Consider the following 21,883-nt stretch of genomic DNA (forward strand, 5'->3'; position numbering starts at 1 on the left):
TCTCCGACGCGAAACAATGGCGCGCGTTGTCCGGAAGTTATCCCAGCGGCTTTGCACGGGAAGAAGAACTCGTGGGGACACGTTGCTTGCTTCGCTTGTCCGAGACAAGCTTTAGACCGACGACCGGCGATGACAATCCCCGGGGACGACGGCGGCTGGCCGTGCCAACGACCCAGTATTTTGCATACAAATAACTGCGGCTATGTCGCCATAGATTGCCCCCCCGCGATCACCGAAGCGTGCGCCCTAACAAATTCTTCAATCTCGATCTAACGAATCGCTCAGGTACTTCTGTCTCGAGGTAGAATTGGCAATATATAATGATCCAGGTAATTTTAAAATAGGATAAGAACTTGATTGGACGAGGAAATTGCGCTGCGATCTGATAATCCTAAAAATACTGTGATTTATCGGATTCGGAATGAAAAGGAGATCTGAAAAGATTCTCATAAATGTCGAAAAATATACGTATATGTGACGTATCGCCCAATTCACATATATCTTTCTTTAGAGTTTGATCAGTCAGATCTCTCGTAAGTTGAATTACGTAATGCTTCGTATAGAAACTACAAAATTTATGATGATTTTTAGAATCATCGAACCGTTCGAAGATCAATTTTACTAAGAGGCTTCACACACGATTTACTGTAGTCGTAACGTATAAAATGTATACCGTAAAAAAGAATTGACCAATCACGTTAAGTATTTTCGAACCGTAAGGCTGTCACATTTTCGAGTAGACACGATTGTAACTGGTCAATTCTTACGGTATGTCTCACGTTACGGCTATAGCAATTCGTGTGTGAAGGCCTTTAGACTGACTTAAGGACAAACGAATTAAACGATTTTTTTACAAACAGTTTCCGAACACTCGGTTTGCTCTGTTTTTCTTTTTTGGAAATCGATCAAGCTTCGGTCTTAATGGCAATAGTCGCTTTTCAATTCCGAGAGATTCACAAGAAGAAGGAACAGAAGTGGCTCTTCTTCTAGAAAGGAAGAAAGGCGGTAGAGAGGGATTACTCCTCCTGGGAAATCAGTAGACACTATCTTTGTGAATTCTACCTAGATTCTTTTTAGAAAATTCCTTCGGACAGGACTAAGGATAAGAACCCCGTATAAAACTCCACCTCACATTCTGTCCGGAAAAAACATTTTCCTCCGTTTTTTCCATTCTCCTTGATCTTCTTAAACCATATGTATACCGTTGATTTTTATCTTTCTTATCTTTTGACCATTTATTTCACAATCTTTAAACTGATTATATACGTGCATCCATTCCAACTTTTTATCTCCATATATAAATATACATCGCGTGAGCCTCACTAATTTTAGAAAAACATTTTCTAAAAACGTGTATGTGCGTTTTACACATTTTGAAATAAAAATCTTTGTTTCTTTCAAAAATAATTGAAGAATCATTTTACTAAAGATTCATTTTTCAGTTTCAATCATATCCTTTATAATCTCAAAAAGGCATTTTAATACAAAAAATTTTATCCGATGGGAAAATATAATTTACAAGAACGCACCTTCTCTTTGTGGGGTTTCAACGCGGCGACGATTTCAAATTCACCAGATGGAAATTTCAATGGTATTATCAAAATGGAAGCGGAACCAGTCGCGCTTTTTTCATGACCTTTGTTCGCAAATGCAGCTGGAATATCGCGTGATTTTGCAACTAATTTCCTGTGTCGAGATATTCGCGCGTATCAGTCGTGCCCCGTGACGCGTTGAAACCGCGGGCTAAGTAAGTCTCTCGAAAGAGCTCCACGCGTAGGAGTCTGTTTTCTTTTCGACGCGCTGGCGCGGAGCCTCCGACGCTTGTTGGCGCCCGTCGTCGCGAAGTTTCCGTCGATTTAAGGAAACAAACCGTAAAAGCCCAATGCACAACATCGTACGCCACGGATATATACAGCGACGAAACCGAGCAAACGGCACGTCTAGTCCTGCTGCGGTACGTTGACATTTTAATTACATCGCTGCTGGCGCAAACGCGGACAGCGGGATGCACGACCACATTTTCCGTGACTCGCGCAGATTGGTCCCGTTTGCATTTCGACTACCGTAGTTATTCGAGTTTCCACCAACGTTCACACTGTAGTTACTTGTAACGAATTTGGTATCTGACATCGTCGGTAGCCAAGAGTTTGGATATTTTCAGTTACGTGCCAGGATGACAATTAGGGAATTGCTGAAATATCCTTCCTGCAATATGTGCTAATGAAAATAATGTGTTTTTTTTCTACAAACAGAAATTGTGTTTAATTTATTCTGTCCATTCAATTATAAAATAACAGCTTTGTTTCAGCATCTTTCCGTTGTTAAAAGTATATGTACTGCACTTTAGCATTTTGAGTTTGCAAGAATGAATGTTGCAACATCGTTATAGAATCGCTATTACTTCGGTTCACAATTTCCTCGAGATCTCTCGTTCCTCTTGCGGTCACGATTTGCATTGCGACAAGATCAGCTCTTTCCAATTTACGGAACGATTATTATCTCGGACAGATGAAAAACGGGGTACTAGGAACCTCCGGCCAATTATGAAATTCGATCTTAGCTCGTCGTTCGTATTTAACACGGAGGAGGAAGCTCTAACTTCGCCGGGAGAGTCAGGCTCGAAAAATACGAGGCCACCGTTAATTAGCGGATGCACCGCGCGGCAGATGCGAGTAAGTTTAACGAGCGGCGTTCAATTAGGAAGTTTGCCGTCGGCAACTATGATCGACGTACTTTGCGCCTCGTAATTGCCAAATTCGACCTCCCCATTATCGTTATGATCATTGTAACGGAAATATAGTCGCGTTAACGGCACCCCGCCCTTTTCGGTGGTCTGCATTCCGGGCCATTTCGGTCCCAAATCGATTCGAATTATTCGGTCGTTACAGAAAAAACATCGTCGGTTTTGTCTTCAATGACTCTCGGGTAATGTTCCAGGGAACAGAATATATATGTAATTAAAAAACTAATAATGTTTTTCACATTTTTCAAAACAAGAAGCTGTTTTTATAATCTTTCGCTTTGACCAGAACCAAAAAAAAATTAGAGGATAGATTTAAAAATAAAACATGTGTTCCGTAAAATTTTCGGCATCGACATTCGTATGCAATCGATAATTGTAATCGAGGGCGAATGTTAAATATTTTGTCTTTATTTTAAGTTGACCAGTGTTACGCAACAATAGTCTGACACAATGATCGATCTCCGCCATTTGGAGTACTCTATAAACATTCGAGCAATGTAGTTTGCCGGGTGTAATCATTCACCGTTTCGAGCGTTGGGAAAAATACTAGCTTCTCGTAAATCACAGTGTCGAGTGCACCCTCGATACAGGGCTGCAAGGGGTGAACCTTTGCTCTAAACATTCACAGATTCTTTCAAAATTTTAACTCATGCTCTCACCTACTTTCGCCCTTAAATATCGAACCCTCGAAGCGTTGGATAATCCAGTTTTTAAAACTCCTCCTAAGGGAACAGAACTCTCTCGCTGCAGGTCCTAAGAATGCTCTCTCTAAAAATCTATAAAAAAATACATTTAAAATATACCTATTGAAAAATTGTATTGTTTTTCTTTTATCCGTAGAATATTTTAGTTGAAAAAGTTAATAAAATTTAAAACGCAAACTTTAATATAAAATTTTATGCAAGTTGCGTTAAAACTTCTTGATATCAAGATTAAACGCGATACGCTTTCGAATAAGTTCATGAGTTAGTAAGATCGAAGCAGCGTCTACACTGATATTGTCTCTTCTTGGAGAAAAAGCTTTCGATCCAGGCGTGCCTGAGGGAGTCCCACGTGCCCGTATAATTCCCCATTTTCGTATGGGAGCGCAAAGTTTCGTCGGAATATTTACGAGACCGCACGGTGCATTAATGGTGGCGTGGAAGATAATGCGCGTACTTCGATATTTTATCCCGCCGACCAGCGTTTTTGCGATAACCGAGAAAAATGTGTGCGCAACATTTCGCGTAAATAACCGTTATTGTAAATCGTCGATGTAACGATTGCGCTATATGTACACACTTTTCACTTTACTTTGACATTTTACATTACTTTATATATTTAATACCTGCTGTTATTTTATATATATATATATATATTTTTTTTTATATGTTTATTACATATATTACATTTTTATATTACAACGGTTGGATCAATTTAGATTTGCACAATTATAAGGTAGATAATGGTGGATGGAATCGTTTTCTGCGAGATATCAAATACGTTATTTTATTTGGACTTGTTTTATTAGCGCAGACTTTGAGACATTATTTCGTTTTTTATTCAAAAATGTCTTTTTTACCGATCCTTTTTTCAATTATTTATTATGTAATCACCATTAGTCGCTAATTTCATTATCCGGTATAATCACACTCAGCACTTATTAACTCGATTATATTTTCGCCAACTTTGTTCCCTAATTTATCGTAGCTTACCTCATATACTTGAAATAATAATATTAGCCTGAATTAGCGATCTTAGTCAATATTTACCTGTTATCTAATACTATCTGAGAAAACTCAGAAAATCTTCAAATCACTTTGTTATCTATCTATGAATTTGTGTTACGCTCAAAAAGAAAATACATTCGAGAATTAAATTATTAACGAATATAACAGTACATCATTAATGGTTGAATTTTATAATATGTATATTGCAAACTGTTATAAAATCCAGAAATTAAATTATTTTATTAATGTGCTCCAGTGGAACGGAATAAAAGATAACTCATCACTGCGTGAAATCAATACTATAAAGAATAAAAAATATGAGAGAAAAAGCAGAATGACAAAAATTATTTTAAAAAAGTCTATATATAAAAAATAAATTACACGATACTATTTAAAAATGTGTAGTGATCCAAATGACTTTTGGCAAAATTATAAATAAAAATTTTCCTCATCATTGGATTCTTCATAAAAAAAATAACGAGGCAAAGAGAGAGAGTTCTGTTTTACATTTTCTTGTATCTTCTATTACATTCAGAAACTATTTTATAGGATGCTTACCGTGAGACATTTGGTCAACCCACTGTAACATTAAGATTTTATCTACCCGCCTAATAATTTCTTAGCACGGTGCTTCTTGGTGTAGAATAAGTAGAAATGCTCTTATAGCGTTCTACCTATATCATCTGCAATATCAATTCACGTAATCCATATTATGTACTGACTCAACTGACTCATGTCTTTTCTATAGAATCGCGGATCTTGAAATAAGTATAGAAAAGACATGAAGGAACAACGAAAGGAATAAACGAAGGAAGAAAAGAGAGACGTAGAAAGTGAAAGAAAAGCGTAGAATGCAAAGCAGGTAATACGCGCCCGAATAAGTTTCCGTATAGGAGGGATGAGGAAATCCCGGTGCGAAATCCGATTCGCATCGGTGCGGAGGGGAGGCCGGCGGCATTCTTCTGGAAAATTGCGGGAGATCCGGGAATATTCGTGTCGCCTTTATCGCCGCGCTCATAGCGGCGAACACATTCGTTCCCTCCCCGTTGCTAACGCGAGAGCGGAAAGTTATACATATACGCGCGCGCGCGGCTAACGCGGAAGGAAGCTATTTAGAGATGTCGAGAGAAGATTTTCCCCCTCTCACCTGACTTCTTCCTTCTTCCTCCACGGTCTTACGTTCCTCGCATTGTCTTAGCGTTTCGAATGCGCCGCGAGTATTCGCCGAGCTTTCTCGCTTTAATCCAGCTTTTGTCAACCGCGTCTTTCCTTGCTCGAATCTCCTGGAAATTTCACCCTTTCCGAGCGTTTTGTCTGTCTCCGTGATCGAAGTATCACGTAGATTCGCGACTGGACGAATTTTAACTGTATAATTCATTCTAACCGTATTAATTGCATTGTCTGCAAATGTCTGGGTTTGTGTGCGCGCAGACCCGAGAATTTTACGTTGGGTCATTGTTATCAGTTCCTGCACGCGGGGAAGGCGCGGCGGAACTGAATTCGTAACGAGATTGTTCATTAACATGTACGATGTAAAACCCCGACGCGGAAGCATTAACGTGTCCTCGTACATAACCGACGACGTAGGTTCGCGGGGACGGAAATCGCGGCGGCCGCAAATTGGATTATCGGACTTTCGAGCGACGCGCCCTGATAAAAACGGGCCGAAACGTGTCCCGAAGGACCGAGAAAGATTATCGACAGTTGGTCGGTCGGTGACACGCGCGGCAAGGGAAGGAAAAGGGCAGCGTACGAATTTTTTTGTTTTTATTTCCCCCGTTTATTTTTTCCCTTTCTTTTCCGTCCGCCCATGTGGGAACTGGAAACAACGGCGACGCCGCAATTTCACGCTGTAAAGCTGTAACTTTGAAAGTAACTTTTTCGTTAGACGAACGGGCGCTGTAACGAAATTGAAGTTGAAAGGCCAAGTTTCGGAACTTATGGGATATAACGGAATACGTATCGCGAGAAGAATTTTTAAAATGTCCATGGTTTTGCTAATTATTGCATTTTCGCTTTACGTTTTTGTTATTTTCTTAACCTATGTGTTTTACTTCGTTGATTTATTTGTTTCCAAAATGCGGCTTAATGATCGGAGTTACACCATGATATCGGATACCACAAACTGCCTTTACAATCGTATCCGATTTTTATTTAAAAAATCTTAGCAGAATATATATATTACATAGTTGAAAATTTGCTACGACTTAAAAAATTATTTTTGCAAAAACTGCGGCATGATTTGCAAATCCCGTTACGTGTTCCTCGTTCACGTGATTTGTAGTCTGATTATCAAGAGGGATGTTTCCTATATAAGAGCAAACGAGAAAACTGATACTTTCGAAATGCGATATTTTGCGTGCAACAGTCCGATATATCGCAGCGACGGGAATATCGGAATTGGTGTACGATTTCGACGAGTTTAATTATCGACGTAGTGCAAATCTACGGGGAAATGAACCTTACAGCTGCCTCGCCGCTGTTTTCATTTTCGCTTGAAAGACACTCTCTTGGTTGTCGGAGAAATTACAGCAGTTTCAATCCTTAGCTCGCGGGTACTTTCATTACAATGCAAACGCGCGGCCGGAAAGTAGTGAGTCCCGCATAACTCTGCGCCGTGTTACCAGCATGGCCGCGTTACATCGGTCCCCGTTTCTCGTTTTGGTTCATTTCAACGACGTCCGTGCGGGACATTGTAATCACGGCGAAACAAACAGTCGCGTAATTAATTTATCTGTATACGACTCCGTCGTCCGTCGCCGCCGGCGGAATCGAGCTCGGAATTAATAATCAACAAATGGCACGGAACCGCGATAAGAGGCACGTTAAAAACTGCATCTGCCGCGATATGATCGTGTTCTCCAATGCGCAACGGCCTCGGGGGTCATCGAATACAAAACAGCGCGTGTGTTCCACGCATCTCGCTTTCTCGTATATACGATCCGCCGACATTCGCTCGATTTTTCCGATAGAAAAGTTGGATTTCCGACAGAAAAATTGATTTAAAAAAACGCTGGGTACTTCGACGGCGAATGTTCCGTTGCCGAAAGACTCAACGAGAACCTATAAAGCGGTGCGAAACCGTCTCTCGCAGCTCCGTTCTCGCGAATCCATCACGCGTATAGACACGACGGCAAACTCGACGCTAATTGAATCGTGAAGCTTTTCTCTTAATAAGAAGCCCAAATACATTAGCATCCAATCCCGGTGGTACGTGGTCGGGGAAATAATTATTCGCGTGCGATTCCATTTCTCTCCTCCGACGATCGATCCGACGTTAAATTCTGAGGAGATGAAGTTGCGGCATCGATCCGTGTATGTACGCAACGTGTACATTTCGGTTGATCTTAATTACACTTTTATTCCTATACATTATTCTTATATGCATATGTATAATCCATATAGCCTGCGAAGAAATCAATTTTAATTGACAATTTTCAATTAATAATAAATTCATATATAATATCAAATTGAATCTGAATTAATTCGCCGGATCTATTTTTTTATTTTATTTCATTGTTGTTCTACACCAGGAGCTAAGCGGGAATTACATTTTAGAGAGACGAACAAAGTCTCGGACTATCTCTCTCTCTCTCTCTCTCTCTCTCTCTCTCTCTCTCTCTCTCTCTCTCTCTCTCTCTCTCTCGATGCGGTTTGCGGAAAGCTTTGCAGAGAGAAAGAGCAAATTAATCGCCGGAACCGAAAAAAAGGAGGGGGAAAAACCGACCAGATACATTGCTGTGCATCGCGTATCTACATCTGAAGTCTATGAGATTAGCCGTTATATTGCGCATCGTTGCTATCGTTTTTCGATAACAGCGCGTCGTTGGGTATTACTCAACATCAACAATTCAATCCGTATTTCCCCAGGGGGGAAATGCTCGACTGTCCGCGTTGGTGTATACCGCGTGTCTTTTGGGAAATACGTTGGTGTAATCTAGCGTTGCATCCACGGTAACCGTCCCGTGCGGCAGCAACTATTACGGGCTCCAGCTGCGCCGGATAAATCATTTTTGTTATCGTCGTTCAGGCGACAAGATGTCTTCGCAACTATCCCTAACATGCACTTACACGCGTAGACGCCAATAAGAGGCTTTGTGATAACGATTGGAAGTTTCCGATTTTCGAGATGTTACACGAAAGTTCCAAGCTTCTTAAAGGCAAAGTAGAAAACTCGACTGCGAGGAGATATAGCGTTACACGCGTGCTGGATTTACCGTGCTATTTTCCGTTATTTTCTCCCGTCGCGGCGTCGTCTCGTAAGCGCGACATTCATCGAGTATATAAATAAAAAATCTATTTAACAGAGAATTTATTTATGTACTTCTCGAACTCTCTCCCTTCCGCGCGTTCGCAAGCAATTCGATATTCAATTAAGCACGTAATTAAATATTCACGACCAATTAACGTTATCCGTATTTCCACAATCGGACGGATCGATCGAGTGTCTCGCGCGAGTTATTTTTTTTCTATATACCTAATGTGATAGAGAGAAGCTCCTGTTTCATATCCCGTCGCCAGGCGGAATATCGAGAACTTTGGTATATATACCGTCTAACGCAGTAATCGATACGACTTTTACACGGGCGGATAGATTGCCTTTCCGAGTAATAATTAGCGTCTGGCTCGAAGTTTATCGTACCGCCGCGAGTGTAATTTCCCCCGAGTATAACGGAACGGCCGCATTGTAAATTTGTGGATACACGTGGATATCCTGAACACATGAAATATCTTCAAACTGAAACCGAAACCCGAATTCTCATGTTCGCCGCGATGCTAAGAATAATCTTTATTACTATTGCCTATAATAATGACTACTTCATTAATATTATATAAATACGATGCTTCGTGAGATAAAGTGCTTCGAAAAACTTTTCAAATGATTTATTTATTAAAAATATATTATTTATTTATCCTTTTAGCAATACGCAAACTGGTGAGAAAAGCTTTTTTTATATATTATATATTTATTCTCCTCTTTTTTCTTTCTTCTTGTATATTATGAAAAAGCTTTTGAAAGGAAAGATTTTGGGGTGTAAAACATTTGATAAATGTTTCGTGAGTAGATGTGTATGTTAAATATTATATTACGTTATATTATTAAATAGTAATATATACGTATTGTATTATTAAATGTTTTTAATGTATATTTTTAAAATAATTTTTTGTTATTTTTGTATCATATAGGTTAACCAGAGATAAAAAATCACAAAATTTTAGTTCAAATTACTCAAATTTTTGTTGATATTTCCAGCCAAAAATAAATACTCTGACTTTTTCCGCTTTCCCGAGAAAGAACTGATGACAGCCCGGAGACCGACGAATTATGAAAACACTCAATGTTTATCAGTCATGTTTTGTTTTTATCTTCCGGGTGCTTTCATTAACAATGACGAGCGCATGTTTTTGCAAAAGCTTTCATTATGCTCGTGAGATATGCTACAGTGCCAGAAATAAGAGAAAGAATTACGTATACATATATATATGCTCGAGTAGTAAAATTATGGTTATGTAACGCATGCCTAAATAAAGATTAATTAATAAATTAAAGTAAATTAAAAAGGTCAAAAGCTGACGTAACTTAACTTTGTTCATTAAGATCGCACATCTCTCTCAATTCTGTATCACCGCGATGATAGCGGTGGTACCAGGATATTTTCCGAGGAAAGGATTTTCCGGCGCGGTCATCCGAAGCTGTTGAAACATTCATTTTTCAAGAAAGTCTGCTCCAAATTGTCTAAATATGGTATGGTTAAGGGAATATCCGGTAGGTTCTGGGACACCCTGTATACATGCCTTTTACGGCGCACTTTTCAGTTTCATCCGGTTTACATAGATACTTGACGTATATTCCAGGGCGTGCAAACAGCTTTTAGGAGACCACCCTTGCTGCTTTTATCGGTGTAGCGCGTATATTCTATGCTCTGACGAAGCTTTTTTTAAACGGAGTGTAAATCTTGGGCTTCTTGCAGCGCACGTAGCGTGCAAAAGCAAATGAAATGACAACATACGAACGGAACGCATTTTCTTTCAATTACGTTTAATGCCTCTGGGATGGAGGTTTCTTTGTCGAGCATGTTAAACTCCATTACGAAATTTACTAACGAGAAACATTAACTCTGAACTGCGATAGACTGTATCTGAAAAATTTGTCGAGTACTTTAATCATTGGTAGAACATTTATAAATATTTTAGTGTCAAAAAATTACTTTTAGGAAATTGATTAGAATATTTTTTTAGTCAAATTTAATAAACTATTAGAAGCAGAAATTATTAATCACATCAAACATTTAAATATTTAATATTAAATAATGTGTTATATTATTAATAACATTTAAATAATTAACATTCGATCGTATTTAATATTAAGAATTAATATGAAATGGGTTGCAATTAATTAAAAAAATTTAGGTTATTACAAGATTAAAAAATGGTGAATTTACAATGAATAAGAAACTTCCTCGACATTTCCGCTTCGAGGAAAGATCAAGTCCAAATTGGTCAAAGAATTCGGAGATGAAAAGTAGCTCCACTAAGAGTTAGAACACCGTATATATAAGAGAGAGTTATTAACTCGAGCCCAGGGAGAGTAGCCGTATTCGTTTTGCTGTATGCATTTCGCTAGAGAATTTAATAAGCTGCCTGTCTCCCCCGTCTCTTCTTCCCTCCTCCTCCTTTTCTTCTTATTCCGCTTCTTCTTCTTCATCCCTCGCATCCATCGCGGCGGAATGCATTCGATCCTCGAAACAGCGCTTTTTGCTAAACTTATATAATCCATGGCGCATAAACGATCTGCTGCGATGTTACTTGCGCTCGTTAAAGAGAACTGTTATAAAAGAGATATTATGAAGCGACGTCTGATATCTTGCGAGCGTATAACAGGTTTTAAAAAACTGTATTCAAAAAACAGTGACATTCTAGATAATAAATTATATTATGCGAAACATTTATTATCTATATTAATAAAATCTCTGTTTTACATTACACACACACACACACACACACACACACACACACACACACACACACACACACACACACACACACACACACACACACACACACACACACACATGCGGTATCAAAAGATTTTCACGAGTGTGTCACGTATTTAAACTGCGAAAATTGTTAGAAAATTACAATACTTGTATATAAATATGCGAAAAGATCAACCCTTTGACGTCACCACTATTAAGCAAACACGCACATACAGAGCGCACGTATACTTTGTTATTCTATGTAACTTAATTATCCTAGTTGTTTTACGCGCTCTTACGCACACAGTTTCTATAAAATTTATGTTTGCGCGTATATATTCATTAAGCCATAATGGTCTCGTTTAAAAGGATTGAAAGGATCTCGGTTTTCTAACGAACGCGTTTGTCCTGTGACACAGCGCTGTGTTCGTATATTAATTATCTGCTAAAAAGCTATTGTGCAAGAGAAATGCTCTTTCAATACGTATCTCTGGCTATGTCACTACCCCAAAGTTAATAAATAAATATAAAGCAAGATAGTCTGGTGCAAAAAATTACAGAAAAAATATGAGGCGCATGCACTACGAAGAAGAGAAACTTTACCGCTCTACTTTCTGTAATATAAATAATATGTCAGCGAATATATATATATATATATATATATATATATATATATACATACATACATATAAACAAAAAGCCTTTTGATTTATCTTGTTTCTAACAAATGCATTTATTCTCCGCTACGGCGCGTTGTTCGCTATGCTAATTATTTCGACATTGTTCGCGATCCAAGAATACCACGTTGTGCGCGGAACGTTTGTTAATTGGTCACAGCAGCATTTGATCGGGTTCGACCAAACAGACCGGTCTGGTTTGTATCCAAAACGCAATAACGCACCCACAAGTTCGTATTTCAAAACTGTATATATATATATATATATATATATATATATATATATATATATACAGATATATATACAGATATATATACAGATATATATATATATATATATATATATATATATCTGTAAGATCTCTGTAATATAATCCGTTTACAATCGTTGCGGGATAATTATATTTCATATCGAAATATATAGCACCAATATTTCTCGATATCGCGCAGGACGTTTCAAAGCTGAAAATTCAAAGCGGAAAAATTTAACGTTAGTCAAAATCACATTTATAGCACCCAGGATGAAAATTTGCAAGATTAACGTTAACGTTCTTTTTGCATTCGTGTTCAATTCTGTATCGTCTTACGGCTTATCGATTTATCGGCGAACTATTACCGTGCGCGTCCTTTCGTCTTTCGGCATATATATATATGTATATCGGTTATAACCACGGTTACGGGTAATTAGTGTTAATTGAACGAAGAGTGAGAGAGCCCGGTTCGGCTCGTATGGGCTCGAGCGAACGATCGTTTAACGGCCAATTAAATCTCTCAGCAGGTTGCGCCGCTTCTCGACGAAGGGATTGCCGTTATTTGCCGTTGTCTCGCGATTACCAACTATTCCGGGACCAATCCAAGATCAGCGGTCAAATTGGGCGAAGTGGGGTGAGTGTGACCAAAAAGTTACCCGGTTAAGCGAACTAGTTCTGGATTAACTCTCAAGACGTAACATCGATCTGCGAAATCACTATCCGAAAGCACATGCTTTAATACATACGCTCTTTACTTTAACAATAATCTTTTTTGTTGGAAAAATAGTGTCTTTTTTGTTTAACTTTATTTTCCATTTTCATTTTGGCGTTTTAATTTAATTATGACATTTTTATTCTGATGACACTCTTTCGGAAAATTTAGGATTAAGCTCGAGCAGTAATTGGAAAGATTAACATGGCGCGGTCAATCAGTTTAATCACTGTATCATATTACGTCCTGTGAGAGAATTTAACATTCATATTTTCTTTCAGAAAGTACAAAACGTGTGATAAAATATTTGATCTACGGAATAAAGTTTCTATTTTGTTCCAAAAGCATCTATATTTTTTAAATTAAATGTTTTAAGTTAAATATCGCTATAATTCTACTTGCGTTAATCGCGAAACGAATTAGAATTTTGAAGCCCGCGTCAATGCAATAAACTTGAAGAAGAAGCATTTCCCATCTTTTTATGTCAAACGTATTTTCGTCGAGGCGTTCGTTTCCAACGAGATTCTCTTTCGCTCGAAGAGCATAAAAGCGCATCTTCTTCCCTTGTCTTCTCACTACCACGGTTCTGAATTCCTCTGGAAAGAATTGGAGAATTCTTCCGTTTTCATCTCACCCGTGCTACGTTTCGCGTTTAATTCGCCAAGTCCACCTTCCGATTTTCCTCGTTTCTCTTTCGCTTCCTCCATTCGCAATACAAAGCGATTCGACCTCACGAAGGATGGAAAGACACATACATAATCCGATTAAAAGTGAATTTCGCCGACAAGAACGAACATGTGTGTGCGCGCGCTGTTGTCAAGCGTGAAGTTAAAAGGCTTCAATCTCCAGTCGATGTTCATTCTCCACGCACCTGTTGAGCTCATTAACGAAGCGAATTTACATCTATTCGATATAGCCCTGTTTCTTCGCAATAAATTCCACCCGATAAATTACCACGAATAATGCGCGGAACGAAAAGTATAACGATAAAAAAAACCTGGTTAAGTTTCAACGTTAGCTCGAGGCAGTTTCTTTATCTTTCAATTTATATTTGTCGGCGTATTTGCAAAGATAAATGGACGGCAATAAATAATTCGGCGGAAGGGAGGCGCGAATACTTCCGAGAGCGCAAAAATCCCACGTCACAGCCCCGGCGCGCGGCGCGGCGCGGCGCGGCGATGTCGGCTGGCTTCAGGACCTAATTATCTCGCGATGCGTTAAAACTCTATGAGAGCGCCGCGCATGAAATATCGCGGTAGTAAGTATATTGCGACCGCGGCGCGAATATTCGCGTTGAAATATGCAGCGCGGCATTGACGCGCGAGACGAGCACACTTGTGGGATTCGCGTTTTGATCTAACGGAAATTAGAATTCTAATTTCCGGTACGTTCGTGTCGCTGAGGCCTGCCGTATACCTGGTATCCCAGGTTAATAGCGTATGCTTCTCTGTAATTTCTTATTTCTTCAAGAGAAAAAGAGAGAAAGAAAATTAAATTGACTATTAATAGATATTATTAAACTTCAACTTTTTTTCCAATTTATTTTTACGTGACTTTTATACGTGACAGTTTTCGTTATTTCTTAACGTTATACGTTGAGGCAATGATATCAACGAAGAAACTGCCGCGGAAAAATCGATTCCAATTTGTCGCCGGTGCCCCTGCAGTTAAAGTGTCACGTCGACCGGCAATTTTAGGCGACAGGCACACCCTGTGTCATTTATTCATCGTGTCGAATTATGAGCGGAGTGGAAGCTCATTTTAAGCGCGCCACCGGGGAACGACAGAATCGATGTCGAAATCGAATCCGACGTTTCCACTGAGTCGTGCAAATCAACGTGCAACGGCTGAATTATTCATCGATGAACGGTGCCGTTGCCCTCCTTAAAACGTCATTCGTGCCCTTGTTTCGCCTTTCATATCCAGATCGATAGATCGATAAAACGCGCGACTACTGATCAGAATAAAGAGGATATGACGTGTAGAATATTCCGCCGCTCTTGACTACCTCTGACTACCTTAATATATATTGTGCGCGAAAGGAAAATTTCCCGAACCGCATAGGACGGTGAATATGTTGATTTTTTCCGTACGATTGGATGCAATGTGATCGTGCCTCATCGTATCTCTATTTCTTTTTACAATATTATTAAATCATATTTCAATAATAATATAATAATATTTAACAATATCACATTTTTGTTTTATACGAAAAAACATACGTTTATCGTTCATTGTTATTTTTAGATTTATATTTTTGAACTCTCAGCACATTTATTTCTTCGATAATTATTATATTTATTTAGCAATAAAATATGCTATATTGGTATTAAATATTATGAAATTTTAATATACAAGATTTTTATGCTAATTTTATCCAATGAAGCATGCGAAAGATCTCACTTGATCTTTCCAGCAACATTTTGATCTTATGTCGAAAATACATCAGAAACAGGCCGGATCCGAATGACAATATCTGTGTCGAGTGCTGCTGCTAAATTATTAGATGGACCAATCTCTATTTTGTGAGACAGGTCCGATAAACAATTCAACACATTGCTCACGAGAGAAATCACGACAAAAGCAACAAAAGGATAACGTTACCTTCCGGCGAGAGATCGATCCAACGACGGAAATACCTATTTACGGCGACTATTCCTGACACACGTGCGCCGGATATCCCTCGCGAGAATCCTGCGACAAGCCATAAAGCACGCTGTAGATCTTTCGATAGATCCAAAATCGATGACTGTTTATCGCATTGCATCGCATAGCAAGACGAGTAGATGTCTCTTCCCGACGGATCGTTGACAAAGGTAGGGAGGAAGGATTGTAATTGTACTGTGAGGCACAGTAAAGGAAAAAATAAAAATTAAAAAATTGAGAGAGAGAGAGAGAGAGAGAGAAAAGGATAAAAATATTAAATATAAGAATAAAATGTAAATTATACTATATGTAAATGCTATTTAATTTATTTATATAATTGTTTATATATATATATATATATATATATATATATATATATATATGTTCTCAAGAGGATATAATAAATATATCTTCATGCATCTTCTTGTATTTTGTACCAGATATAAAGCAGTTCTAACTGTATAAGATGCCACAAGAACAATTTTAGATTATTTAATAAATTATTTATTAAATTATCATTGATTATATCTGCTGTATTTTCAGATATATCTTTATTTGTTGAGCCTTTCGGGTTCTTTCGCGAAGTAAAAATAACGAAACAGGATGCGCTCGATAGCTCGACACAATTAAAATGCAGCTAAAACACTTAAGCCGATTCCCGTTTGCGGTATCAATAACGCTTCTTGTTCTTACCCTCTCTCTCTCTCTCTCTTTCCCTCACTTGTTACAATTGAAAACGCGATTGACTAAAGTCACAGTGCCGAAAATGCTTCTCGTTAAAAGCGAGCGAACGTAACGCGAGTACCGAACTCTTTGCATTTAATTCACGCTCGATTACGCGCAAATGCGCGTATAGAAGAAAACCGCGATTAAGGGATTTCGCGCTGCATTTTCATATCTTTTCAACCCCCGAGTCTCCCTCTCCAGGTGTTAAACGAGAAACGACATTATCGGTAATTCTGCGATATTACCGCACACTTTAATGGCCGCCGATTTTTTTCCCCTTTTTTGATACACATTTGAAAGCGATTTTTTTCTCAGCAAAAATCCAATTAATCGCTACAATCGCACGCGATTTTAAAAATAGTTTAGTTAATCTCGAGCAGAAATAAGCCGCAGCGTGCAGGCGGTTGTCCTCAAATCATTGAATGTTCCTTCAAACTACGGATTCTTTGGCATAATCTTTTCCTTAGGGAAAAAGTCGTGAAAGATAATGCTATCCCCCGCATGAGATCCCCGGATGTCCTATAAATTGGGATCACGGAGATCCAACCGGATATCGTGTGCTATATTGTAACTCGCGCGAACATCGGAGTGCCGATCTGAAACGTTAGTCTCCAAGAGAGACTATAAATACGTAGAAGCCTGTGAATTACGCAATACGAATATATATCTTTGTGTTCGTAGATTGTTAATTAATGGACTCGCTTTTATAACGTAAGCCAACGAATAATAGAAACGCAGCTGAAAGTCTAATAGATTACATTTCATTTTAATTATCTCTAATTAATGCCTCTTTTATTGATATATTATATTTCGCAAGAAAATATTTTCAAAGCTAAAAGTAAAAGAGAGAGGATTTATTTCATTTTTGTAGAACGATATACGTTTCGACTATATAAAGTCGACGAGAAGAAATGGCGTAAAGTATCTGAATATTATCAGCCGTATAATGCAGCCGATTTTCCTTTCCTCGCTTTCTCGTTCGCAAACGGCGAGAGATTTCTGGCTGTTTCGCGATAGTATCGATTTTTCATTTCTTTCGCTACGAACTCGGTAGAGGAATCGCAGCGTTATTATATAATCGTTATAATGTCGTTTGCGTTAAATACAACCGGGATCAGTATTATTACAATGCATTTGCCGGCGGTTTCTGATCCCCTGCACGTACTTTTGTCAACAGATTATTTAAGCCTGCAGCGAACTGTTCTCTAGCTCTTTCGGCGGAAAAATCAATTAGATCCTTCTCCAAAATAATGTGCAAATAAATTTATGTCATTAAACCGAATTTATAGTTAAATTAATAATATGCGGTTCTTATATTCGAATTTAAATTAATGTTAAACCGAAGCAATTGTGAAACTTGAAATGTTTCATTATCGCGATATTTATCACCGGTCTCGTCATTTTATCCTGAAAGAGCGGATATGGAAAGCGCGCATTTGAAAAGAAAAGCATAAGGAACATTACGCGCATATTTTTCACTTCTGTCAGCTTTACGCGCACTTTTTCTTATTTTCAAAGCCGATTTTACAAAAAGCGCTCTCGCTTCGAGCGCAGTTAGCTTCGGACGCGAACGGTCTCTAATTACGTCGCCCTCTTTTCGACGATACCCTGTTTAATCCCCGGCGAAGGGACTCTGTCTCGCGTATAAAAACGTCCATGAACGACAACAAAAAGGGAGGCGATGCAAATACAAATACGCGAATAGGAAGAGAACATTATATATTTTTCGCTCGCCTTATTGAAAAATTGAGTGCTCCGGCAAAGCTTGGGAACGCGGCTTTCCAACTCGTACCCATTTTTTGGCTCTTTATTTTCCGGCGAGGATTTGAGGTCGTTTCTATATATTTTTGACTGTTTTCCGGGCCGAAAGGTCGCGCGGAAAATATCGACCTATCCTCGTGCCGATATATAATCCCGCGTGGATATGCGACAGTACGTCGATATAGTAGCCGATGCACAAGTCCTTCGACGTTTTTCATTTAAATCCTAGATACGATAAAATTCGTCATTCTGATTACAGAATTAATCCATTTATAGGAAAACATTTTTTTTTTTTAAGAGCCACGTAGTCGCACATTTTTAGAACGTCGATGAGTTAAGTATTTAAATAAATAAAAAATCAGAGCCGCGCACAAAATGGGAAATCTAATAATTTGCTCACTATTTATACGTCCATCGTCCTTTTTTCTCGACGGCGCAATGTATAAATTGAATTCAATTTCCTCGTTTCAATTATATAAAAACTAGTAAAAGTGGAAATTGTTATGACGACAGGCATTCGTTTGGTTAAAAAAAAGGGTCGGACCAGAATATATTAAAAAAATGTAGTAAAAATATATTAAATATACAATACTTATCAGGCGTATCGCCCTATGCAGTCTCCATTCTCGTTCCTTTTCCGCATCTCTCGCCACGTTATGGAGATGTAATACGCATTATATATATGCATGTATTTTATCGCTCGCTTCTCGCCGAATGTAGGTTACGTCTCGCGCGCGACAAAAGCGAAAGCAAAACGATGTAAAAAGCCGGCGCGTATTCGAAAGAATAGCGCGCGCGCACTCTCTGGTCGAGGCGTCGGTAAAAGAAATTTACGATCGTGAAATACGAAATCATCGTTTCCCACGGGCACTCTGGACGAAATACAAATCAACTTGTCGACAACAAGTATATTTTCGCAAAGTTTTGCCGTGATATATCGTAACTGCCACAATCCGAAGAGATTGAACTTTTGTAAAAGGAAGATTAGTGCGGCAGTAGACGAATAAAGGCAGAAGGTATCGTTCGAGGAAATGCGTTTATCTAGCAATATTAAGATATTATCTGCAGATTTTACTGCGCGACTTACTTTCGTTATATTTATTATTTCTATTATTTGCGAGCCGTTAAGAAAAGTAATCGGGTAAAGAAAATTCTCGAATAAACACGATGGTCACGGGATATAATAACACCCTGATGTTCTGCAAATGTTTATTCGTTCACCTGTCCGCCTCGCAAGCTCAGGAAGTTGCAGTTTCAGATGGAGTCTGCGAGAGCCCGCAGCTAGATGCAAGAGGGGATTAAATCTATTTCCCCTCCTTCCCGGGGCTGCTTCTCGATTTCGGAGCATTCTCGATCCAAGTATCGAGAGCCCGCTGGCCATTTCCGGCACTCGTCGCAATCCACGCACGTTTCTAATATCCTGAAGCGTCGAAAAGCGCGATAGGAGAGATATTTCTCTATATAGATATGTATTTCTGAGGGTTATCGACTTTCCCAGAATGCCGTGCAAACGCTACATTCAACAGGAAATTGCATTAGGCGCTTCCTGTTCCCCTTAAACTTTAAGTAGAGATACGGAGTTTCGTAATCGGCTCGAAATTGAAAAGACTTTTCTTGAATCTTTGTTTTTTCCTCCCGTTATTTAACGCTCGCCTTAATCCGTTGCAATGAGAATTTTTTAAATGCAAATATGAGGTATCCTATTAGAATCATCGGCGGAGAATGGATACGTAACCGTTATCTTTTGCAAAATGTTAGTGTTTATCGGTGAGAACGTCGAGAAATTGATAGAGCTTCCGAGTTAGTAAACTATTGAATATGAGAGCAAGCAATTTCCGCGAATTAAACTTTGAAGCCGCAAATAATTAGTGGAACGTCATCTGTTTTTCAATTTGCAGGTCTTTAACGAAATATTAATCCAATATACTCTTTACATAATTATATAGATATATACAATATGATTTAGCACACACATATACGTATATCATATTGAACTATATTGAATTAGCAAAATTAATTACAAATGCAATTAAATAAACGGCAGAAACAGATATATATCTATTTCTATCGTTATAAATATATATCGCAACTTTATATAGTTATCGATGCTCAAGAATACAATTACCGTGACGTCTGCCGAAAAATTATGTTCTCAATCGAGGTAATGGGACGAGACATAGTGAAATGCAATATACGTAGGTTATTTAAAAAGCCGTTTAAAAATTCGTTACGAACCATTGCCCGCGGGCATTCGATATAAATTGAGAACGATCGCCATGCAAACGACGGGTTCGTTATAAAAAAAATCTATTTTTAGCACGTGACCGACAAACTAAATTGGACAGCTTTTATATAAAACGATTTGGCCGTCTCTGCAGCGCGTTTACTAAGTTGTAGAAATTAAAAAGGATGTATAGAGGAGCTGCTTTCTAACTGTACAATGGTGTCCCAGATCTTTATTGAAACTTTTCGTTATTTTTTAAGTATTACGTTTTAAGACTACATATTGGTCTTGACATTTTTATTATTGGAAGATTTATACATGTAAAAGACATTATCACAAAAGTAGAGTTTTTTACGCAGAAAATTCCATCTACTATCCTCTACCCCTTTTACGCGTTACATCGCAAATGTGATAATGCATAAACTCATTATTATTATCCGTCGTAAATTCAAATTGTACGCTCTTAATAGTTCTGGGACACCTTGTACATACGTAGAGTTCCATTGCGAATTCTGTCGGGAATAATGGATCGTCTAAAATTGCTCTCTGGACTCTCCGAGACGCTATAGACCCGATCTTCCGTTTCGATGTGAGGAAAATCGATCGGTTACGTTTGCGGCGAGATCGCGTGGCTTAACTTCATTTGGACGCCGTCTCAGGATACGGGATATCCCAGCGGATAATAATTCTCCGATACGTGAGGTAGTCGTTTTGAATTATGATACGTTGCGGACGAGAAAAATTGCTGGCGGGTTACACACGCGAATGAGCAAAACGTAATTTGATTTAACATTAAATTAACGATTATCAAATCATGATCGATCACGAGTAATCGAATTAGCATAATTTATTAATGACTATAATTTAATGAATTATATACATTACTGAGCACGTATAATGCGATATACTACTCTATTGCACGCGATAATTCGCGTGAAAAGTATATCGCTATCAAAAATTGTCGAAAATTTTCAGTTCTTTTATTTCTCTCGCTTTAAAAATTAGTACACCGATTTTAAATCATCTGTTACTCTCGACAGAATTTTATTTATAATTTCATGCGCGCCGTATGAAGCAGAAAACATTTGCAGAATTGAAATGCGAGTGTATAATGCAAAACGCATATATATCAGAGTGTGCACATGCACAAATCACGATGCATGGCACATAAAATCATAAATGGAATCCCATTCTGAATTCTGTCGCGAATTATAGATCGTCTAAAGTGGGCTTTGCCGCGATCAATAATCGTTAATCCGATTACCCGATGGGATATACATTTCTATATGTTTATCGATGAAATTGAAGGAAGCATTTTTTGTAGGTAAAAGGATAAAGGTTAATGGCAACATTTCGCGCGCAATTAAGTGGGTATTGTTAAAGCGGAGCCACATTTGACCCGCTCAACCCGGTTGCATCCCGTTTCATCCCCAGCTATGACGGTGTTGGAACACCAAA

General features: G+C 38.5%; 1 protein-coding gene across 5 annotated transcripts in view; it reads left to right on the top strand.

Moving 5' to 3' along the window:
* Positions 1-21,883, top strand: part of Tpst (tyrosylprotein sulfotransferase) — a 72,504-nt gene that overhangs the window by 36,547 nt on the left and 14,074 nt on the right. For 2 of the 5 annotated variants that reach the window (XM_077414473.1, XM_077414475.1), the window contains one exon: positions 12,881-12,990. The exons of 2 other annotated variants lie outside the window; for them this stretch is intronic. The gene's annotated coding sequence lies outside the window, so the exon portion shown is untranslated. The remainder of the gene's footprint in view (positions 1-12,880; positions 12,991-21,883) is intronic. One more of the 5 variants, XM_077414474.1, reaches the window with a different exon arrangement.

Source organism: Temnothorax americanus, unplaced genomic scaffold (assembly GCF_048541705.1).
Source record: "Temnothorax americanus isolate GAGA-0224 unplaced genomic scaffold, ASM4854170v1 Scaffold36, whole genome shotgun sequence".
In the NCBI taxonomy this organism is placed as follows: Eukaryota; Metazoa; Arthropoda; class Insecta; order Hymenoptera; family Formicidae; genus Temnothorax; species Temnothorax americanus.